Raw genomic sequence first — 19,140 nt, 5'->3', positions numbered from 1 at the left:
AAAAAGCTAGGATAGGCTCCAGCACCACACACCCGTGACCCTAATTGGATAAGCGGTTAAGCAAGTGAGTGAGTGAGTAAACAATGTACAACACGACCTTCAGCAATTAAAACTGTGTTAATCAAACAACACATGGCAGGGCACAATGGGCAATTGTCCGGGTGCAAGGGCACTAGGGGCACAAGTTTAAAAGTGAGAAGAATAAGTTGGCTAAAGAAATTATAACAGTACTTTTTAATAAGACAAACATACCCCTTTGACATAATAAAGTTGTTTAATAAGTTGTTGCATATATTACCAAGAGGATTTACCATGCACAACACTATTTGATGAAGTACTGCACAGCCAATGTAAGTCATATAAAACAGATGTATAGTCCTTTTTCACGTTGTTTTTAATTAAACCCAGTGAAACCCTCTGTGACACTGGTAATAACAGAATGATTTAATGTGTGCCCACAGACACACAAAAAGTACTATTTATTTATTTATTTATTTATTAGGATTTTAATGTCATGTTTTACTCGTTACACAAGATTAATCAGTTCACAAGTTTAATGTCAAACACAGTCATGGACTGGTTTGTATCTCCAGTTCACCTCACTTGCATGTCTTTGGACTGTGGAAGGAAACCGGAGCTTCCAGAGGAATACCATGCAGACACGGGAAGAACATGCAAACTCCTCACAGAAAGGACCCGGATCGCTCCACCTGGGGATCGAACCCATGACCTTCCTGCTGTGAGGCTACAGTGCTACCCACTGAGCCACCGTGCCGCCCCCAAAAGAAACTAAAACAAAAAAAAGAAAATTATTTTGAGATAGTTAAATAGTAAGTCAAGTAACCACATTTGATCTTTTCCTCAACAAAAGTAATATTTAGTTTACTGACCAAACATAACAATATAATTTGCCACAAATATAACATAATAAGTCTAATTAATACAATTTCATTATTAATTAATTGTCAATTAATTAATAATGATACCATTTTATTGGTTTTATGACAAATAAATGGTATGTCAAATACAATTTACTTTTATTTACCTTTAAAACATGACGTTTAGCCGCTTAGGTGGTGCAGCGGTAAAACACGCTAGCACACCAGAGCTGACATTTCGAACTTGTCGGTTCGAAACTCAGCTCTGCCATCCAGCTGAGCCAACGATTGGCTTGTTGTTCATACAGGGCAGGAAGCTGGAGAGGGACCTCATAACTGATGCAATTACAACCTCTGCTGGCTGATTGATGGCGCCTGCACAGAGTCGATAATAATAATGTGGACATGGTGTTGCTCTCCATACACAAAGCTGACCCACATATGAACTCGCCTTGTGCAGGTGAAAAGATTCAGTCAGCTACTGTACATGCGTCGGATGGGGGCGTGTGACAGTCTCGCTCACCTTAATCGGTAGTAGGGGATTAGCATCGGTAGAGAGGAAGCGTAATGCAATCGAGTAATTGGATACGACTAGATTGGGAGGAAAATTGGGAAGATAAAACAAATGAGGTTTAAACAACATGGCTTTTAATTGTAGAATATGGCTCTTAATTGTAAATATATTTGTTTATAAGTTCATAAAGGGTTCCTTTATAGACTATTTTAGATTATATGCAAAATGTATAAACATGCACTGTTTTCATGTGTTTTTATTAATTTGAGATATTAAATGGTACCTCATATGTATGCAACATACAATTTCCAGATACGTTAATACATAAAATTATGAAGTAACTTTGGACCTGCTGATGGGTCTGTTGGCTGAAAGATATAAACAGAGTAAAGCTATGTGGAAATAGCACATCACTGAGTAAAAAATGTAAAAAATAAAAATGTAAATTGACCTTGTGTGCTCCGACTATCCCAGCTATTACCCACAAACCCAATACCCACAGGTTTCATCATTCCCAATCATATCCATTCAGAGTGAGCCCATAAACACACAAAGATTGCAATCACGACAATAATAAGGACCAGCGAATCAAGCATCAGAGCAATTGGCTGATCCTGGCCCAACAGTGCTGAATCACAATAAGGTAGAATCATGCGATTCATACCCTGCTAGAAAAAGGCTGATATTTCTGAGAACATGTGTGAAGGTCTTTCTCCAACCTAATTCTTAGTCACCCAGACAACATTTAAGAAATTTCCATCTTAGAACCTTTGGAAACCATTTTCATAGAACACTTATTTTGCCTCTGTCCCAAACTTTTTTGGAGTGTGTAACAGACATCAAATTCTAAATGTGTTTATACAACGATCAGCCATAACATTAAAACCACCTCCTTGTTTCTATACTCACATTTTATCATTTGTCCTTTTTATCAGCTCCACTTACCATATAGAAGCACTTTGTAGTTCTATAATTACTGACTGTAGTCCATCTATTTAGTCTGCTTTTACCCTGTTCTTCCATGGTCAGAACCCCCATAGGACCACCACAGAGCAGGTATTATTTAGGTGGTGGATCATTCTCAGCACTGCAGTGACAATGACATGGTGGTGGTGTGTTTTAAATACCGTGTCCACTCACTGTCCACTCTATTAGACACTCCTACCTAGTTGGTCCACCTTGTAGATGTAAAGTCAGAGACGATCGCTCAACTATTGCTGCTGTTTGAGTTGGTCATCTTCTAGACCTTCATCAGTGGTCACAGGACGCTGCCTACAGGGCGCTGTTGGCTGGATATTTTTGGTTGGTGGACTATTCTCAGTGCAGCAGTGACAGTGAGGTGTTTAAAAACTCCAGCAGCATTGCTGTGTCTGATCCACTCATACAAGCACAACACACACTAACACACCATCACCATGTCAGTGTCACTGCAGTGCTGAGAATGATCCACCACCCAAATAATACCTACTCTGTAGTGGTCCTGGGAGAGTCCTGACCATTGAAGAACAGCATGAAACGGGGCTAAAGCTATAAAGATATTTATATTACACCATTTAATCATCAGCTTTTTAATTATATGCATTGTCCTGCTGATACACACCTGGCTGATTGGAGGGGTTTTTAATAAAGTGACCAGTAAGTTTATATGGCATTATATGCTTTTTTATGGTTATTTATATATTTTTTCCCTGCCATCCGCAATCAGCTGCCCCTTGTGCAGGCACCTCAACCAGTCAGCAGAGGCAAAAATTGTAGGTGCAATGAGAAATTCCTGCTCGACCATTTTTCTCTCTAAAGACACCAATGATGTCTGTAAAGGTGACCAGACAATAACCCAGTTGATAGCACAGCTGAGATTCAAACTGACATCTAACCCACTAGACCACTGTGCCACGCAGGCACTGATTTGCCTTATTTAATGGCTCATTGCCACTGCCTAAGTGTAAATCAACCAACATAATGCTAGATGAAGTGTGTTTTTGGCTAGGCATGTTTGAAAACAGTCAAATAACCATGTATATATCAAGGGGTTCAAGTAATACCACCATCTCTTAGTAATAACAGGAATAATTTATGCCATTTTAAGGCAATGTGTAATTTATGATAGAACATTAGCTATAGTAGGATATGAAATACTGAATTGAGACAGAAAAAGCTAAGAGAAAATTACTGGCTAAATAAAAGAGAAATAAAGACCTCTCACTACAGCACACAAACCTAAACCAGTAATATTCACCACCCCACTGAGACAAAGCTGACTGGCATCAAAGCTTTTCAGTGTCAGCTGGCACAGAAACAGGTCCAAGTACGGATTATTGTCTTTTGACACACTGCCCAGAGAAAGAGATTCAAAAAAAATAGGCTGGTTTAAAACTCAGTGTCCTAAATGAACTAAAAGTTAATCAAGTTACTCTTCTAGTTTCACTTTTTGTTTTAACCAAAACAAACTGAATAAAAGTAAAACTTCATACAAGAAACAAAGCGGACTTGCCAAAAGGTTTATGGTTACATTAGTAGATTGTTCATAAAAATGAAAAGTCCTCATCACTTTAGCAGTAAACAACCCAATGACACCAGCTTTGTGGTCATTAAGTCCTTAAGTAGGTGTGTATCCCAGGTGAACATGTAAGAACTTTGCTGAAGGCCAAAGACCTCTGGTAGATGAGAGATGCAATGACAGCCAGTATTAATTTTTACATCCTAATATAATGACTGAACACCCCCTTCCATTATTTGAGAATGTCCTTGCATTTTCATTCTTTAAGATTACTGTGTAATGACAGATAAGTGTATTTTACCAGACAACATCTGCTAGTGTTGTGTCATAGGACTTTTACCATGCATGTATGAAGGCTAAACAGTATGTCTAAAGGTAGGTTGTAAATGCAGTATGTCTGGTAGTTTTTGTGTACATTAGTTGTAAGGTTAACTGCTGTGCTGAACTAAAATTAGTATTGATAAAAGTGAGTAACTGATTATAAACTGTAAAGGTAAAATTGGCTAAAATAACGTTTGCCCATGTCTATACATAGTGTTGATGAGCCAACATATTGGATTAAGCTTATTTTTTAACTTATAACTATAGATAAATCAGCCACCACTTTTAACACATATTCTATGTAAAACTGTAAGCTTAACATAATAATACTTTGTGGCTAATTATGTTCAGACTAATGTCACTGTTGCATGGTTTGTGAGACTATCACTGACCTTTCTATACCAGAATATTTCCACACTGCATCAATCCAACATTAACCACCCACCACTGCGTGTGTGTGTGTGTGTGTGTGTGTGTGTTTTCAGTAACAAAGATGAACTGAAAGACCTGAACTGAAAGTACACTGAAAGCCCCTCTCATTAAATCCAGGATGAAGCATGTACATGCGGGAGGTTGGCAGTGATGCTGATTTAGTTAACCTTTCTATCCAGAGTAAGAAGAAAAGACATTTCAAACAAACAAGGGAAGAAAACAATATATTTCTCTAAATGACAGGAAAAAACATCTTTCCTAGCCCTAGCCTAACTTTGTTTTAGAAACAAGCACTATATACTTTCTGATACGTTTTTTTTATTAAATTAACAAATTAAATGAACAATTAAAATGGTCAGATTAAGCAAATAATAACTAAAAATATCACCACTAAAAATGACTCATGAATCAAATCTCATATGATCTGCATATAAAAAGAACCGGTTGGCTACTGCACAAATGTCGGAGTATCAGTTGTGAAAATGTGAAAAAATGTAATTTGTTAATTAACTTAAACCTTTATTTAACTGCCAAAACAAAACAAAAACTATACTGATTGATTTTTTTTTTGTTATTTTCATTTTCACCAACCTCTTTATCCTGGGGTCACAACAGGTCATGGAGCATTGTGTCTCATTTTAAGGAAAAATCTGGTTACTGAAAATTAGCTTACAGAAAAGAGAAAGGATAGTCAAGAGAATTTTTCATTCAAGAATTTACCTTTAAAGTTACATTTAAACTGTAAAATGTAATTTAGTACATGTAGTAACATATGATTTAGTTAGAACATCAAGAGAAATCTTGCTGTTCAGATCCTTTACTCCAGTGTCATTTGCTAATTATATAAACCGAAACTCATCACACATAGACAGTCAGAGCAAACTTAGTTTATTATATGAAGGAGAGCGCTTATATAGCTGATGTGTATGTGAGAATGTGAGCCTAAACCTCAAATGATAGAGCACAAAAAGAATTATTTAGCGGTGTAAATGTTTAGGGGTGTTGAAGTAGTTAGGTTTCGGAAAAGACATAAACCAGTTTAACTATTGCTAAAATGAGTGCCTGTGTTGCAAGACAGAGGAGAAAGGAGATGGACAAGTCACCAAAAGTTCATGGACACCTTAATATTTTACCTATCAGCACTTTTCATATAAAAAGTATCAGTATTGCATCAAATAGGGAATTTCACTGTATGCACAATGTTATATTGTCAGGGTTGGTGTACTAAGCCCCTGACTACAAAAGTACAAATAATGGTTTTAAACATGGTTTCAGCTTTTATTAATGTGAAACTGCAACATTTTACCTATTCGAGATGCTGTTTCATCCTTTTATAATAAATAAATCAGCAATGAGTTGTATGAGAAAAGTAAATACTTGATTTTTTTTATCATGCTTATGTAAATACCAAGGGACAGTGGTGTTGTACATATAATAAATAATCACACGAGGTTTACCTTTGCAAAGAGACTGTACAGCTGCTGACTGAGTCCCAAGAGACTAAAAAAACATTAACAGTCTATTGTTTTTTCTGGCCCAAACTAAGCAACATAGAAGAGCTACACATCAAAACATCATAGAAATATCATACATTTCAATTTTATTTCCTTATTATTCTAAAAGGCATGATGCTATAAATAAAAACTTTATGGTTAGGCATTTCTTAAATTCCATGTTTTCTGATTGATTATTAATAATAATAATGGTGCTGTGGGGGTCCTGTGGGGGTCCTGACCATTGAAGAACAGGGTGAAAACAGGTTAAAAAAAAAAAGCATGTAATTGTAGAACTACAAAGTGCTCCTATATGGTAAGTGGAGTAGAAACAAGGAGGTGGTTTTAATATTATGGCTCATCAGTGTATATACATCATTGAAATATAAATAAATTAATAATAGCACATACTGTACATTAGAATTGGACCACTAAGCGGTAAAGCATGTAAAATAACATTCTTAAAATGTTGCACACACAGTCATAACAGCCATACATTTTACAGTACATTTGATAGACAATTCTAACACATGGTGCCTGTTTATTTCTTTTCTGACAATAAATAAATGAAAAACCACCTTCTTATAAAACCCATGAAGTGACTTTTACAACCCTATAACCTCGTAAATGAGTTGGAAAAAGGCATTGCTATGACTCAAGTGACATTTAGCTTTTCCATTTACAGCATTGTTTGGGTGTTTGTGTGCGTGTGTATATATAATTGATTTGCAGTGACTTGGAAAATGCTATTTATAGTGTCATTGCACCCTTCGACATGGCTACATTTCAGAATCCCTTGAGGACATCCTGCAATCTGGGAATCTCAACCCAATTAAAGTCATCTCAGTGCAAGTATGTGGCAATGATGCTTTTAAAATAATCAGCCTTATATCAGTGAAACCGAAATTTTCTTCTGTCTGTGATCCCGTGTGCATAAAAACAGGCTGCACAACAGTGTCTGTTCAATATGATCATCCTACATTGTGTTCTCTGTCATTAGTGAGTCAGTGAAGGGTAAAATCACAGATACTTTACTATAAAAAGCTTCCTGCAGTGAGCATGAGTAAAGAGGGTGGAAAGAATGATACAACAAACAAACAAACTGGAGTTTACATAGCAAGGATTTACTGACTCTTATTTTACCTGTCTTTGGCCGTCATGTTCCCTCATTTGTGCCACAGCATTGTGCATATTCTTGTACTTGCTTATTCCTTGTTCCATCCAAGGTGCTGGTGATTGTTAATTGTTATTCTAGATCTTGTAGCATATTCCTTTGCTCATTTTCTCAGTTTAGCTGTTAGGCTGTTAGCTTAGTATTTAGCATACAATATAGTTTTAGTATAGTTAGCATAGTGTATATTTTAACTGGTAGCATAGCATTAAGCATATTGTACATTTATACATACATTTATTCTTTATTCTTTAGCAATTTGTTTAGTCTGAAGTTTAGCCTTTAACCTAGTTTAGCACTAGCTCATTTTAGCATTAGTGTAGCCCACTGTATTATTATGTCTCACTAGCCTTATTATGTCTCACTAGTAATTAGCGTACTGTAAAGTTTAACTGTCAGCGTAGTGTTTAGCATAGTGTATATTTTAACTGTTAGCATAGCATTAGGCATACTGTACATGTATACATACATTTATTCCTTAGTCTTTAGCAATTTGTTTAGTCTGAAGTTTAGCCTTTAGCCTAGTTTAGCACTAGCTCATTTTAGCATTAGCATAGCCCACTGTATTATTATGTTACTAGCTTTATCTCTTAGCATCCTTGTCACTCTTTAGCGCTTGGTTAGCCTTAGCATTCCCTGTGTTTATTATATTCTATTGTGGTACATTTGTTTTTAGTGTATTTAACACTCATTACTGTAAATAAATACCTTAATTATGTTTACTAGAGATGAGTTAAACAAAAACAATTTTTTAATATCAGTTGGAACTGTTAAAACCAAAGTGCTTGCCATTAAAATAAACCAATAATAATATCCTCAAATCTGCCAGTTTGGCTGTAATTACATGGAAATCTGTGAAGGCCATAGTCACTTTTAATCAGTCTATTAATCAGTCTACACTATGTGCTTTTAATCTTTAATGCTTTAGGAACTTCCTTTACTGATCTACTGCCAATCATAAACATTCTACACACATACAAAATCTCAGTTAACTTTGTTTTTACCTCACATGGAAAAATAAGGTTTAAAAAAATAGTATTTGGATTCAGATGTGCAGTGCAGGGTCAAAGAAACATGGGAAGACTGTTTAAAAAGTATTACTTTTTATAAAAGTTACTTAAAGTAAATTTAACAATATGTATTTTATTTGTAATGAAGGTTTGAGGGGTTTGCAACGAAATACATGTTTGCACTCCATTTACATTACTTGCTACATCTGGAGAGGCACTTTTTAGCCTACCTGAGACTCAGCTCTGGAGTGAGTCCACGATGTTGCTATCCTCACTTTCTCTCTGCTGGTAAACAGTAGTGACACTGCTCTATCATACCCTTTTGCTTTGTTATGGATGTCTTGTGAAAGCTCAACAATGTAGCTAGGACATTTAAAGGCATCAATCAGTTCAATAGCTCAAAATGTGAAAAACAATGACATTACTAAAACGTTTTCATCTATTAATGTACAACCTTATGTAGGTGTTCTTTCATGATTTTCTTTCTCCCCACCATGTGACATAGCTGTCATAAAAAATGACTTCAAAATAAAAGCATTTGCCCTCAAAGACATCACTTGGCCGACAGGTCTGACACTTCACCTGACCCGTACCTGACATTAGAGTTGAAAAAAATTAATGGGGCAGTACCACATTAGCCCACAAGGTAAATCTTCTCACTAATTAACCCATTTATCCATCATCCTATCTTCCACTCCAATTACACCCAGCACCTAAAGCACACCATATCTATAAACATGGTGAAATTAAAAGAAAGAAGTACGAAAAGAAGTACAAAAAATACACTGATCAGCCATAACATTAAAACCACCTGTTTCTACACTCACTGTCCATTTTATCAGCTTACCATATAGAAGCACTTTGAAGTTCTACAATTACTGACTGTAATTCATCTGTTTCTCTACATACCTTTTAGCCTGCTTTCACACAGTTCTCCAATGATCAGGACCCCCACATGACCCACACAGAGCTGGTATTATTTGGGTGGTGGATCATTCTCAGCACTGCAGTGACAATGACATGGTGGAGTGTTAGTGTGTGTTGTGCTGGTATGAGTGGATCAGACACAGCAGTACTGCTGGAGCTTTTAAATACCATGTCCACTCACTGTCCACTCTATTAGACACTCCTACTTCTATATGGTAAGTGGAGCTGATAAAATGGTCAGTGAGTGTAGAAACAAGGTGGTTTTAATGTAATGGCTGATCAGTGTATGTTTTAACACTTAAATAAATCTTTGTTATATTACTGCTATATAAATTATATTTTCTGTAACATTAGGAATAATTAAATGGCATTGCAGCACAATGTTTTCCTGATATTCCATTTGGACAGATAATCTGTCCAAACTGTTTACTTGTCCAAATCTAAAATAGAATAGAAAAACCATGGCTTAAATTGTGCAGTAAGGGGGCCCAGTTTCCGGCTCTTTTTTGGAGATTTGACCATGTGATCTTTTTACATCCTGAACTCCCATAACTATCTCAGTTGGAGTCTATTTGGTTTGGATGCACCAACTGCGAGCTCACAGTTTAATCCGACAGCAATAAAAGACTGAGGCTGGCAGCAGTCTCTATAGCAGTCTCTATAGCTACTGGAAAGTTAGAGTTGGATCCAGTTGCTCTTTAAATTTCTGATTGACATGGACTATTTTATAAAAGAAAAAAAAAACATTTAAAATGGGTGCAGTTAAACAAGGCCTGTTTATAATGGCAAGTCATAATAATTGATTATTTCAGTTTACAAATTTATATGACATTGAAGATGACCAACTCAAACAGCAGCAATAGATGACCGATCGTCTCTGATTTTACATCTACAAGGTGAACCAACTAGGTAGGAGTGTCTAATAGAGTGGACAGTGAATGGACATGGTATTTAAAAACTCCAACAGCACTGCTGTCTGATCCACTCATACCAGCACAACACACACTAACACACCACCACCATGTCAGTGTCACTGCAGTGCTGAGAATGATCCACCACCTAAATAATACCTGCTCTGTGGGGGTCCTGTGGGGGGTCCTGACCATTGAAGAACAGGGTGAAAGCAGGCTAAAAAGGTATGTAGAGAAACAGATGGACTACAGTCAGTAATTGTAGAGCCTTAAAGTGCTTCTATATGGTAAGTGGAGCTGATAAAATGGGCAGTGTGTGTAGAAACCAGGAGATGGTTTTAATGTTATGGCTGATCGGTGTAGTTCCCATTTACATATAATACAAATATTACGTTGCCATGTTTTTGAGGCTAATGTGTTTTAAAATGTACATATAAATGTATTAAGACAATAGGCATAGAGTTTGTAGATAACTGGCTAAGTTTGTCTTTTTCTTTGGCAGTTTTACTGTTTGTAGCTCACTACAGGAGGTGTACAAATAACTGAAATTATTATCGAACAAAACAAGCATGGAAGACACAGCTTGCTTTGCCTTTCTTTGCCACTTACTAGGACCACTTAATTATCTGTGCTTAGATATGTTTAATTATCTGTGCTTACCATATGGTTGTAATTACTTAAAGGAAACAACATCAAGGGTTTGGAGGTAAAGACACTAATTGGCAGCAGAACAAAGCTAATAAAACACGCTAAAATAGAAATAAAGTGTAAGTGATCAGCCAGCATTCATCATAAGCATTATGGCTAGCTTCACAGACTGCCTCCCCAAAGCCTATTTTCATCAGCAAATAATGTAGAGATCATACAGGACCTGACAATGTAAAGTGCATTACAGATACTGATGGTGTTTCTTAGCAACGGACAAACCTCTCTGATGACACATTAAAGCCAGTTATTAGTACTCACTGACAAACTGTTTTGTTTTTTCTGCCTCTTTATGGGATGAAATGAGCTCTTCCCCCAACAGGGCATCCTGCTCTCCTGCTATGAGAGGCATGGGGGAAAGTGTCAGCCTGATTAAAGGATAATTAGGCTCACAACTGTTAGCAAATAAACAGGGAAAAACTACAACTTTCACGTGAATTAATTAAAAGGTGAATTATATTTAATGTAGTCAGTTTGATATTCAATTTAATGCTTGATATTCCTTGATAGCCTTATTTGATTGCTGAACATGTAACGATGCTATGTTACAGTTATGCTTTAACTGTGGTTTAATACAGAAGTACTGTGTAGTTGCAGAGGCACTGTTTTCTCTTCTTAATGTTTGTACTTAAAAACTTTTATCTTGTTTTAAATATAGGGTTCAAGTAAAAACACATTGAATAGATCCCAAATAACAGCCCTAAATATACATTTGAATTAAGATTTAACAGAAATACATAATACTTTTAGATTTAATTTATTCAAGTAAATAAGATAAAAAGAGATATTTGACTTCTGTCCAACGACTGTTGATGGATATTAGCCAAAATGTAGATTACCCTTTATACTGCCACTTTGTAAAAGAAATGCAAAATATTTTACTGGCAGTTACAAGATGATATTTAAAAGAAATACATAATTCATTTAGATTAAAAGAACCCTAGAAGGGTAGGAAGACATTACATATCCAACAATTGCCCAAATAATGGCGATATAAGCCTCAGTACATGTTCATTTGTATATATTATATGGCAGTTAGTGCTCAGCTGCAAGAGTGTTTAGCTGCACTATAACAGAACATGAAAAGATGTGTCATTATTTGTGAAAAAACTTGTGTTAATCTTAACTCTACCAACTGGTAGGTTTAACCTAATAGTGACACTAAAGTGTAATGACTAAATTAGGAAAAAATCATCGAAGATTTGGTAATCAGTGAACAAGCCAGCCAAATAAATAAAAAAAAACAAAGAATAATTAGCTTATTTTAAGCAATTGACCTGTTTTATTAACACTACTAACAGTCAGTCAGTATTACTATAATATTACAAACCCCAAATCAGAAAAAGTTGGGACAGTATGGAAAATGCAAATAAAATACAAATGCAGTGTTCCTTATATTTACTTTGACTTTTATTTGATCGCAGACAGTTTGAACCCAAGATATTTCATGTTTTATCTGCTCAACTTCATTTAATTTGTAACTGCAACACATTCCATAAAATAGCTTGGAATCCTCTGTGCCAAAACGTCTTTTAAATGTGGTGAAAATAAATGGAAACATTACACATTACGTGGTAAATGCTTTACTCTGTCCCAACTTAACAAAACATGAAATATCTCAGATTCATCCTGTCTGCAATGAAACAAAAGTCAAAGTAAATGTAAGTAACACTGCATTTTTTAATTTATTTGCATTTTCCATACTATCCCATTTTTTTCTGATTTGGGGTTGTATTAATATTATCTATCAAGACCAAACCTAGATTGCATTTCCTATAATAAACTACAAAAAAAGTTTCATAACCTGTAAGCCAGAATACATCCAAAAAGATGTTATCAAACCTAAAATGTGAACCTCCAAGATAAATAATATTAAATAATATAATGGCCTTATATAATATATAATGATCTTATATATTGCTGGGACTTTTCCACAATGAAAACCAGACAATAGAAAGAACCTGTTAACCAGAGATCAGTTTTTAGCATTTTATCCACAAATATTTGCTTCAGTTGCTGCAAATGATTCCACTATATTTTAAACATCTCAGTAGGTAATGTCAGAGTCTTGTATCTGCTCTTTAGAAATTAATAATTTAAGTATGCTTTTATTTAATATTTAACACACATATGTTAGATGCAGAAAGTGCAGTTCTGCTCTAATTCATATTGCATCCATATGTGCTTTGGCCATATGTATTTATAATTAATAAGCATTTATTCAATGAACAGTACATGTTGCAAATGTCTATATGCCTGCATATTCAATAACCTACAAGCTTTAAATGTTATTTTTATTGTTATTTTATTGTCGTCTATTAAAGATTACTCAGATCAGATGCACTCAGATTAGAGCTGATTAAATGTTTTCAATTGCATCAATAACAGAAAGAAAAAGACAAATTTGCAAGCTATAGAATATACAGTAACTGTAAAAATAATATATTATTTATAAACTAAGAAAAAGCTGCAAAAAAGCTAGGAGCTCCGGTTCCCTCCCACAGTCCAAAGACATGCAAGTGAGGTGAATTGGAGATACAAATTTGTCCATGACTGTGTTTGATATAACCTTGTGAACTGATGAACCTTGTGTAATGTGTAACTACCGTTCCTGTCATAAATGTAACCAAAGTGTAAAACATGACGTTAAAATCCTAATAAACAAAATCATTTCATTTATTTATACATGTGTATGCTTCACTCATCTAGTGCAAAACCAAAACCTAACAGCAGCATCATTTACCAGAATTGATAATGGATACAGCAGCAATAGCACCTTCATAAGGACATTTCTTGACCATGGTTAACACAATTGTAAGCTATGCTGTCATCAACAGAACACATATTGACTTTCCAGCAGACATCTGCAATGATATCACTTGTTCCTTTGCCTTTTCTGAATACTGCTTGTACATCTGGCAGTTTTATTTCAAAGTCAGGCTCTAGTTGTGGTTAATAATCAGCATCATTTTACTGGAGTGTGATATGAGACAGATTGGACAAAAGTTTGCACACTCCTTCTTAGCTCCTTTTTGAAAGTGGGATACAAACTGATCTTTTCCAATCTGTTTAAAAGTTATTTCAGTCCTGCATTGACCCGAGCTGCTCAGTGAATCAGATTGTCTCTGGATCTTCATTTCCCAGGCTACATTTAGTTAGCAAGCTGTCATGCATAAATTTGATTTGTGTATAGATTTTTTTTTCCCACTGATTCAATTATTGTTTATACAATTACAATGAAATTCAGTTTATAAATAAAACTTGGAAATGGAATTGAAAACATAAGACATCAGTTATAGACTGGAAATTTAATTAAACCGCCTGTTAAACCAGCAGTATACATTTTAAACACATCAGGAATCTTTTTGTTGAGGCACATATGCGTAATGCAGCTTGAAGATACAATAAAATGTTATATTTTAATACCAATATTTTAAAGCCAACATCATGCAATAAACACTGTGTTATTCATTTATGTTTTGTTTAGTTTTTGTCACAATCAGGTGTTTTTTTGTTTGTTTTTTCCTCTTTTTCTCTGAATTTTTCCCCCCTAATCTAGTTGTATCCAATTACCCTGATTGCCTTACGCACACCCCCTCCGACACATGCTCACTACCGACTGCCACTTTTCACCTGTTCATATTCGGATCATAATTGCACCAGTTATGAGAAACCCTCGTCCGGCTCATCCCACCCAGAACAACAGCCAATCACTGTTCATGCGGCCACCCAGCTTAGCCGGAAGGCAGAGCTGAGATTCGATACGATGTATTTAAAAATCTCAGCTCTGGTGTGCTAGCGTGTTTTACCGCTGCACCACCTGAGCGGCCACAATCAGGTGTTTTAGTATTTAAGTGTTTGGTCAATAGTTCAGTCCTTTTTTATATATTTGTCCTGGGAAAGGTCAGATTGCAGAGGATCAGAAAAGGTCATGTAACAACCAATGACTTAATGGCCGGACTGCAGAGTTCTAAAGAAGTTATAAGAATATAAGGCTGGGGGTTAAAAAATAGTGCACATGAATAACTTATCAAAATTGCTTGTATGTATTAATGCTCTACACATCACCATAATATATTTAAGGGGGTTTCAATATTTTTTGCAACAATAAACTAGCATTACTTGGTAATCTATCAGAAAAAAAATTATTTGCATATTGTCCTACATTATTCTTCCTTTGTCACTAAGTTGGTTTTTAGGTCCATAATTTTCTTACTTTTGTCTCAGAAAGACTCAAAGGTCAGTGAATGGCTGGCTGATAAGGATACTGGTGTAGTTCTTAAGGGTAGTTATATTCGGGCCAAAGTGCCATGAAGAAGTTACACTGGATCACCACTAACCGCCTCATTTAGTCCCCTGCTGGGAGTCAACAGCAAGGTATTATGGGCAGTTGGCTTATTAATCTACATGCAAATTGGAGGTCAGTACGGCTTATTGAGCCATGTAATAGCATTGATTTCTGCTCTGCACAAAGAGTGCAATAAGGGTAATCAGCCACCACAGTGTGGCCCAGTTTATAAAGACAAACACAGTAAGAATTAAGGGATTTTACAAATAAAATATTTGATTAATTAATTAAGGTTACACTTGCAACCTACACTAAATGCACAACACCCACAGAATTTACAGACTTTATAGGATAGGCTACTGTGATCTGAAATCGTTTAGTGTGACAAATATAAGCAATAAGAGTGGGGGCAATTACTCTACATACTTTATTAATGAAAAGAGGTAAATTGTATTACATGTCTTGGTCCTGACTCTGTCTTCCTCTCATTTGTTTTGGACTCAGCAAATTTGACCTTAACAACAGCCCTACATTCACCGATCAGGCATAACATTATGACCACCTTCCTAATATTGTGTTGGTCACCCTTTTGCTGCCAAAACAGCCCTGCAACTGTGATGCACTGTGTATTCTGACACCTTTCTATCAGAACTTAGCATTAACTTCTTCAGCAATTTGAGCTACAGTAGCTCATCTGTTGAATTGGACCACACAGGCCAGCCTTCGCTCCCCACGTGCATCAATGAGCCTTGGCCGCCCATGACCCTGCCGCCGGTTTACCACTGTTCTTTACTTGGACCACTTTTGATAGATACTGTCCACTGCAGACCAAGAACACCCAACAAGAACTGCAATTTTGGAGATTCGTCTAGCCATCCCAATTTGTCCCTTGTCAAACTTGCTCAAATCCTTAAGCTTGCCCATTTTTCCTGCTTCTAACACATCAACTTTGAGGATAAAATGTTTACTTGTTGTTCACCTGTTAGTGATCATAATGTTATGACTGGTCAGTGTATGTGATACACACCTCCAAGTCAAGGAACTTTAACAAGGATTTATTGGAAAATTACTGGACAGCAGGTTATTATGAGCTGTACAACTATTTTTTCAAGGTTCTACATACACTATATGGCCAAAAGTATGTGGACATCCCTCTAACATTTTGAGTGAAGGTGTTTCAGCAACACATATTGTTTAAAGTTATAGTAGAAAATAATGTACTGTATATGCTTTAACTTTGTTGCAACACAATTCTATATTCTGTTCTGGCATGCCTGTGCATCTTTGCAAAATGTCCAGAAATGGTTTGACAAGTTTGTCATAGAGGAACTTTATTGCCCTACTGAACACCTTTTGGGATGAATTAAAAGTAAATTGCAAGCCAGATCTTCTTGTGCAACATTAGTGTCTGACCTCACAAATGCTCTTTTGACTGAGTGGGCACAGATACCCATACTGTATTTCACCACTATCGTTCCCTTTTGCCTTCCCCTGTCCTGTGTTTTGTTATTATCAGATAACCCAAACCCTAGAGAAAGTCACCTTCATAAACCTTAAGTAAAACACACCATTCATTTCTGGTCAGTAAGCACTGGTTCTGTCAGCATGGAGTAATCTTTTGTCTGTTCAAATCTCAGCTGAGAGAAAATACAGTTGTTATCAAAAGTAAATTGGTAAAATATCCTTTTCCAATATATCTGATTTATCTCTTAATAAGAAACAATATCTGTAAAAGCCTCGGAACAATTCTGGCTTCCCAGGGAGGCTGAAATCTACTTTCGCACACAGTGATGCCTTCAATCTAGTGCATGAATCTAGAGCAGATGAAAATCTAGGGTTCCTATCAGGATTACCCTTAACCTTGAGTGCTTGTCTCTACAATTAGGGCTTACTGTGGTCATGAAGGTGACAGCCATCAAGATGAGCTTATAGGGGTCAAATCATATTCGATATTGCCTTAATGGTGGGTGGACCAACATGTTGCCAAACCTACCCATATTTACAAAACACATACACTGCTCAATGAAAATTAACATTTGTTATTTGTTGAGAACGAAATGAAGTAACTGTGGTCAATTGAAAACAGAATTATCAACCCATTGAGTCCTGGATTCAAAATTACACTGAAAATCAAATCTAAAAATTGAAACTACAGGCTGATTCAATTTGTGTGAATTTTATTATGGCAACTCATAATGTGACTCAGTGGTGTGTCTGCCCCCCACATGCTTGTGTGCAGTCCTGACAATGTCTATGGCACTAGTGGGTGGCATCAGATGCACCGATACATACAGTGGGGTCAAAAAGTATTTAGTCAGCCACTGATTGTGCAAGTTCTCCTACTTAGAAAGATGAGAGAGGTCTGTAATTTTCATCATAGGTACACTTCAACTATGAGAGACAAAATGAGAAAAAAAAATCCAGGAAATCACATTGTAGGATTTTTAAAGAATTTATTTGTAAATTATGGTGGAAAATAAGTATTTGGTCACCAACAAACAAGCAAGCTTTCTGGCTCTCACAGACCTGTAACTTATTCTTTAAGAAGCTCTTCTGTCCTCCACTCGTTACCTGTATTAATGGCACCTGTTTGACCTCGTTATCTGTATAAAAGACACCTGTCCACAGCCTCCAACAGTCAGACTCCAAACTCAACCATGGCCAAGACCAAAGAGCTGTCGAAGGACACCAGGACGAAAATTGTAGACCTGCACCAGGCTGGGAAGAGTGAATCTACAATAGGCAAGCAGGTTGGTGTGAATAAATCAACTGTGGGAGCAATTGTAAGAAAATGGAAGACATACAAGACCATTGATAATCTCCCTTGGGGTCAAGATCTCATCCCGTGGGGTCAAAATGATCATGAGAACGGTTAGCAAGAATCCCAGAACCACACGGAGGGACCTGATGAATGACCTGCAGAGAGCTGGGACCAAAGTAACAAAGGCTACCATCAGTAACACACTACGCCGAGAGGGACTCAAATCCTGCAGTGCCAGGCGTGTCCCCCTGCTTAAGCCAGTACATGTCCAAGGCCCGTCTGAAGTTTGCCAGAGAGCATATGGATGATCCAGAAGAGGATTGGGAGAATATCATGTGGTCAGATGAAACCAAAATGGAACTTTTTGGTAAAAACTCAACTCGTCGTGTTTGGAGGAAGAAGAAGAACCCAAGAACACCATACCTACTGTGAAGCATGGGGGTGGAAACATCATGCTTTGGGGCTGTTTTTCTGCAAAGGGGACAGGACGACTGATCCGTGTTAAGGGAAGAATGAACGGGGCCATGTATCGTGAGATTTTAAGCCAAAACCTGCTTCCATCAGTGAGAGCATTGAAGATGGAACGTGGCTGGGTCTTCCAGCATGACAATGATCCCAAACACACCGCTCGGGCAATGAAGGAGTGGCTCCGTAAAAAGCATTTCAAGGTCCTGGAGTGGCCTAGCCAGTCTCCAGACCTCAATCCCATAGAAAATTTGTGGAGTCCGTGTTGCCCAGCGACAGCCCCAAAACATCACTGCTCTAGAGGAGATCTGCATGGAGGAATGGGCCAAAATACCAGCTACAGTGTGTGCAAACCTGGTGAAGACTTACAGGAAACGTTTGACCTCTGTCATTGCCAACAAAGGTTATGTTACAAAGTATTGAGTTGAACTTTTGTTATTGACCAAATACTTATTTTCCACCATAATTTACAAATAAATTCTTTAAAAATCCTACAATGTGATTTCCTGGATTTTTTTTTCTCATTTTGTCTCTCATAGTTGAAGTGTACCTATGATGAAAATTACAGACCTCTCTCATCTTTCTAAGTAGGAGAACTTGCACAATCAGTGGCTGACTAAATACTTTTTGGCCCCACTGTAATGTCCCAGCGGTACTCAATTGGATTAAATTCTGAGGAATTTGGGGATCTTCGTCATCCAGGAACTTTCCTACTCACTCTGACTACATGAGATTCAATTTGAATCTGTATGTGCACGTTACTCACT

Source organism: Trichomycterus rosablanca, chromosome 6 (assembly GCF_030014385.1).
Source record: "Trichomycterus rosablanca isolate fTriRos1 chromosome 6, fTriRos1.hap1, whole genome shotgun sequence".
Taxonomy (NCBI): Eukaryota; Metazoa; Chordata; class Actinopteri; order Siluriformes; family Trichomycteridae; genus Trichomycterus; species Trichomycterus rosablanca.
This window is presented reverse-complemented; position numbering follows the sequence as displayed.